A 6,123-nucleotide genomic window follows, 5' to 3' on the forward strand; every position below is an offset into this window, starting at 1 on the left:
TGGACCATGCAGGGCATGAAGATGTCGGTGGACGACTAGTCCGTACACGTATTATTAATGCTTTATAAATGTTGTAAACTATTGCTTCACTTAAAATTATTCTGCTATAAAAATAAGTCACAAAGAAAGTCCAGTAGGTTTATAATAAACTCTTTTTTAATTTACATATAATTGTCATTGATTCATTGCACACAATTTGCCATTAGGCTTATTTACAGAATTACAAAAGACCGCCCATCCTCTTCAGAAATAGGCGAAGATGACCTGCTTATCTGTTGTTTATGTGTCAGACTGAACACAAAGCAGGTTAGGATTAAAACATCTGCACAAGTTGAAAATGAGATGAGAGGAGGAATGAGAGGGTCTGCAGGGAAATAACAGAAAGAATTGGAGTTTGTAGGAAACTCTGAGATCAGTCTGATCAAACACAGGAACACAAGAATTTAGTAAACTTCACTCACAAACCCAGTAACAGATTTAAAAATGGCTGCTGCAGCCTGATCCTGAGGATTTAGAAATTTTCATTAATCCAGACAGTTGAAGAAGCAAAAAATGATGAGAGATCTTCCAATTGAATTGTGATATGTTATTCACAAATGTCTGTGGAGAGATCTGAAACTGTATCTGAGCCTGGATGTGTGTTCTCAAATCTGTGAATGTGTTAAAAAATGTCTAAATATTATTTACAGCCTTTTATTAAAGAGTTGAAGTGTATTTAGCTTTTAAGAGTTGGAACTTCAAGAGACTCGTGCTGCATAAATCCAGACTGTGTGTCGCTCCGCTCCCATTGTGACTAAATAACTTCATTACTGAAGTAAAAGTAGCGACACCAAAATGTAAACATACAATATGGCAAGTAAAAGTCGATTTGAGCAAAAGATAGAAGTATCAGATAAATTTACCTACTTAGTAGCAAAAGTATTATAAAAAATATATTTTTTAAGTTGATCACATTTTGTATGTAAGATCAAAGTAACTGGTATCTATATCTATATATGAATGTTGCATTAAGTAGCTACAGTACATCAGGTGCACGGGAAGACATTTTCGCTTAGGGGTGCTGCACAGTAGTAATGCGTGCAGGACACAACTGTTTGTGGGCACGCACTTACACACTTTCCTTCAACCTCTTAGCTGCGTAGCCCAGCAGGAGGCGACTGGCCATAAGATCAATGCTAACATCACTGTTCCTGCTGAGACTCATCCCAGTGCTGTTTGGATCTGCTGACAGTTTTAGCTTCTAGATTTCAGGAGCGTGCACACCTTTAGATGTTCTTTGTGTCGGCTGTGATGTTCAACCTGCTGTTTATGATGTGCAGCTACGTTCTGACTGTTACTGTTATCACTTTTTATCATCTGTTTCAGGGTTCCCCATTGGATTGGTTGTTGCTGTGGTTATTGTTGTTGCCCTTTTATTTGGTGTTTGGAGTTATATTATTCTTAAGCATTAAGCGTTCTGTTGGTATTTACACCAGGGTAGGATCAAGGAGGAAGGGATTTCAGGATTTCCTTTAATAGTGAAAAAATATAGTCTTAGAGATGTTAGTGATAAATCTTAATTATTTGGGTTTTTTTATTTGTACTAAAAAAGCCACATCCAAATAAAGGATTAAAAGCTAAAGGACATCAACGGACCACAGAATGCAGGATTGGTTTGTCTCACTGCATTGAGTTGGTCAGCCGCCCGGTAATCAGACGGCCCCACGCTTTCTGCAGGTTGTTGTGTTCACGGGTTTGGTACGCTGTGCGACCAGTCGATCGGCTCGGCCAGGGTATTATTCTGGGGGTCTGCTCTACTCGGCTGGCAGGTGAAGAAAACTCTTGCAGTAAACGGCAGGTAACCCTGGCTTAGTTCGTGGGTGATGTCCCCTGTGTTACAGCTGGCGTAACTAACCACGTGGCTGGGCTCCGACTCCTTGGGAGGAATGAAAGTTAATTCGACTGAAATAAAGCTTAAAGGAAACTTCATTCAAAGTTGCATGGCTTAACCCTTAAGAGTCTTGTTCTATTTTAGCCTAGCTTTTAAATATTTTTGATGTTGCCTTTATATAGCCTACCACATTAAAACATGTTTGCTCAATCTAGCATATTGAAGGGTGCAAATGTAAACTTGCAAATATGAATATAAAAAGGTAAAATTTAGATATCACACTTTGACCTGATCACACCGGTGTGATTTCAGACTCCAGGGGGTTAAACAGTCTGATAACTTTAACAAACAAAAGAAAAGTAACTTAAACGAAGGTCCTTGTGAATATAGCTAAGTAAGTTGTTGGAAGACAAAGGAAATTTAGGAATCTCAGTTATACCGGGCCGGAATCGTAAATTGGACATTGCTTGGACGGCAGGAGTAACTCCTGTGTACTGAGCGTAAGCGTGCCGAGAGAAGAGAAGGAGCAACAAATGGCGCTGTGTTTTGTTAGTTGGGCTTTGTTTCCTCTGAGACTTATGTGTCTTAACTTTAATATGTTCACAAAGTCTATTTGCGCATTTTAATCAAAAACCGGCTATACAGTTCTTAGTTTTAAGCATTTGATAAAATGAAATTAAGTTATTGTCAATTGTTAAACATTAAGAATAATTAAAACATTTAATAGGGATCACAGCAGATGAAAGAGCATCTTAACTAAATACTTCCAGGGGAATACTGATTTCTATTACGGCACTCCCCGGAGAAATATTGTCAAATGTGCTGGAAAAATCGATCTCAGAAAGAAGCAGACAGTTTTGCAGTTGCATTATAGGCTACATTTGAAGGTTGTCAAACCACCGCATCCCCTGACGATTCAGGCAAAAGACAACGATATTAAGGATCAGCACTGTTCCCTTTACAGCTGGGTAGGCCTCTATTCATTATTATTGTTTTTGTTTTGGAAAGAGAATAAATCGTACTTCTCCTTTCAACCTCTGTGGGTAGAGACTGTAACTAAGTGACCCAGGAACAGCGTTTGACCAGATCTTAGAAAAATACAGCCAAAAAAAGCTAGAAAATGACTCTTTTTTGCATTAGAATCAACGGAGCGCAGTCATGAAAGGGTCAGACTTCAGTTAGAGCGAGTCCTATACTGTGCTGTGATTGGCCAGCTGAGTATTTGGGGCGTGGCTTAGCGAAGGGTCAATTGCTAAACACGTCAGAGGTCGCACGCCTCTGGAGCAGCTAAGGGTTAATTGTCTTGCTCAGGGACACAATGGTGGATGTGTCACAGCGGGGAAGTGAACACAAACTGAACATTAAAACCTTGATGAAGGAGATTTATTGCAGGACTGTCAGACTGCATTAGTTTCAGGTGTTCCTAATAAACTGGACACTGAGTGTTTGCTGACTGTGATATTTGAGTTCTCTGAAAGTTCATGTATGTTGATGTTTCTAACTGATGATGAACTTGTATCGTGTCATTTCCTGCAGAGCTGAATCATTTCCGTCCAAACGTTTGAATAAAACATGAAAAATGTCAAACTGTATGTTGTGGCTGTTTTTAATGTTTCTGTCTGTTCAAACTCTGAGAAAAGAAACTAAAGTGGTTTTACTGTGTTAGACAGATTCTAACATGATTAATATTTTACTACAAGTGTTTTTTTATGAAAGACTTTTTGGATGAGGGGTACAGTGGTGAAATGAAACTAAATTTACTCAAGTACTGTACTTGAAATGTGAAAAAATTAGACGTACTTTTTAATACTCGGAATAACAAAGGGCAACAAAGCTCAAATGTTATTGGAGCAGCAGTTAGTTTTGTGCTCGGGGTAATTTCTACCCAGAAAGGGAGAGGCATTGAACCAGGATCACCTCCAGTCCAAAAATGTCAACCTTTTCTCCTTGTGGCTTTATTTCCTTTTTATTAGCTTGCAACATTCAATGCACATTTAAGAAGTTATTAAGGATAATGGGAAACAGGCTTATAACAAGCAGTATTAAAAATAATCGTCTGTGCAGTTCTATCACCAACACTGAGAATATTATGAACTTAAAAGTAAGGACACAAAAAGTGGTCCACATCTTCTCAAGCACACTTATCTTCCAAAACCATTGTCCAACCTAGGCCGTATGTAACAGCTTAAATGCATGAGAAAGCATCCAGGAACTGCTACTTCGTTGATTCACCACACTTAGTGAAGTCAGCTAGTTCAATATAGCAACATTCCACTGCTGTTATACGTTAATGATAACAACGGCTTACCTGGTTAAATGGGATGAGACCCACGTTTGATTCCTACTGTATTGAACAAGACCCCTAGTAGCTCCAGCTACTATCGTATCGTTACGTAATGAGTAACATAACTAATTACTTTTAATACCAAGTAATAGGTAATTACCTTTTAAAGGAGTAATAAGTAAAAGGTTACTAATAACAATTCCTGAGTAACTTGCCCAGCTTTGCTTTACAGTGGAGCATTTACTTTATTTTTACTTTGTTTGCTTGAGTATAGGATCTCCTCCCTCACTAGTATTATGACATGTTCTTTGTACAGTACCAGTCCCTATTTCACAAGTCAAAACATCAGTGAAAGCGACAGCGTAGTGAAAGTGACGCTTTCAGTGTTGCTGCAGTTGAGCTTCCTGAAGCTGACAAATCAAAAGTGCAGTGACACAGCCAGGAGTTATTCAATAGTCATTAGTGGCGTTACTGTGATGTTTAATCTTCAGAAGAATTCAACAGCTATGAAGCTTTTTCCTTTTGCTTGTGTTTGTCTCCTGACTCGGTCTGGAAAAACGTTTGCTGATGAACACGGTAAGAAAACTAATTTGTCTCCTCAGACTAATATCAGTTAATCACTAAAATCAGTTTCCTAAAAAATTTAAAAGATCAATGTTAAAACATAAACAACAACAACACAGGTAATGTAAATAATTGCAGCATCCTTGTGACCTACACAAGATGTTTTGTTATGTATGTTGTGACACATCACAGACATTTCTGATTAGATACAAACTCTTTTCACTAGTAGCATTTGTTGAATAGGAAATAAGATAAATGAGAAGTAGAAAAACTTGTTCCTCTTTCTCTGTTCTGTCTGATCCAAAGCACATGACCATGTTCAGATACAGAAAACTGGAAAACCAGGGGACTGACGAAGAAGAATGTCATTCTCGTTTTTTTTCCCTCAGTGAGGTTGTATTTTATCAGCTGTTTGTGTGTTTGCAGGAGATAAAGACTGAATTTTGACATTTAGTTCTGTGTTTTCAATGTTGCTCTCTCTTGTTTTCTCTTTCTTCCTTTTCCTTCTTATTAGTTAGCTGAAGGTGCAGACAGACAGTCTGAGTCAGTGCTGTTCGTCATCATCAGGGAAAAAGAGAGAGAATTAAGTGTTATTTAATATTAATGCTGAGGTTGCTTTTAAGTTAGGGAAAATAAAGTTTAGAAAAAAGAAATATAAGATAAAAACTCCAGAAATAAAATTTAAATATAGGCTATGTAAGAAAGTAAAATATAGTTAAGATATCTGGAGGATATCTGGACCTTGCTTGACAAGGTCAAGGTACAAGAAAAGTTTCCTGTAGGCTCGTTCTAACAACAGACTTCTATATGTCTGTTTTAATGGTGATTTGTCAGACAAAACAAACAAATAATTAAATAAAAGTAAAACAAAGTCAAACCACTAAGACACCTATAAGGAATGATTCTTACACAGGGAAAAATAAATCCATAATTCAGGCGAGCATTTAGCATTTATGCAGGTTATTTCCATTTTAAGCATCGTCTGCAGCCTCTCTTGCCCCGGTAAAAAACACAAACCTTACAGCTACGTTCTGACTGTTACATTCACTTTTTATCATCTGTTTCAGGGTCATCCTATGGATTGATTGTTGCTGTTGCAGTTCTTGTTTCTTTTTTATTTATTAGTTTTTGTTGCTGCTAAACTATAAGAAATGTAAGTTTAAATAATTAATAGGATCAACATATTCATGATGAGCAGACAACACAACAAGTTATTTATCTATGGGTCATGCTTAGAGTCTTGACAGCTGTTTTATCTTCTCATGCATTAAACATTATGTTAGTATTTACACCAGGGTAGGATCAAGGCAGGAGGGATTATCTTTAATATAACTTTGTTTTCCTTCCTGCAGGTTCAACGATTTAAAGAACCCACTGATTCAGTGCAGCTACCTGATCCAGAAAC

The 6,123-nt window shown here is 37.5% G+C and overlaps 2 long non-coding RNA genes across 2 annotated transcripts in view; both read left to right on the forward strand.

The window, feature by feature from the left end:
- The window catches only part of LOC123987308, a 4,553-nt gene extending 3,050 nt beyond the window's left edge, over nucleotides 1-1,503 (forward strand). The window contains exon 3 of the long non-coding RNA XR_006829088.1: nucleotides 1,366-1,503. This is a non-coding gene — a long non-coding RNA (uncharacterized LOC123987308). The remainder of the gene's footprint in view (nucleotides 1-1,365) is intronic.
- A 3,136-nt stretch (nucleotides 1,504-4,639) lies between these two features.
- Nucleotides 4,640-6,123, forward strand: LOC123987309. The gene is made up of 3 exons (XR_006829089.1): nucleotides 4,640-4,730; nucleotides 5,786-5,871; nucleotides 6,071-6,123. It is a non-coding gene; the product is annotated as an uncharacterized LOC123987309 (long non-coding RNA).

The sequence above is a fragment of the Micropterus dolomieu genome, linkage group LG18 (genome assembly GCF_021292245.1).
Source record: "Micropterus dolomieu isolate WLL.071019.BEF.003 ecotype Adirondacks linkage group LG18, ASM2129224v1, whole genome shotgun sequence".
Classification (NCBI taxonomy): Eukaryota; Metazoa; Chordata; class Actinopteri; order Centrarchiformes; family Centrarchidae; genus Micropterus; species Micropterus dolomieu.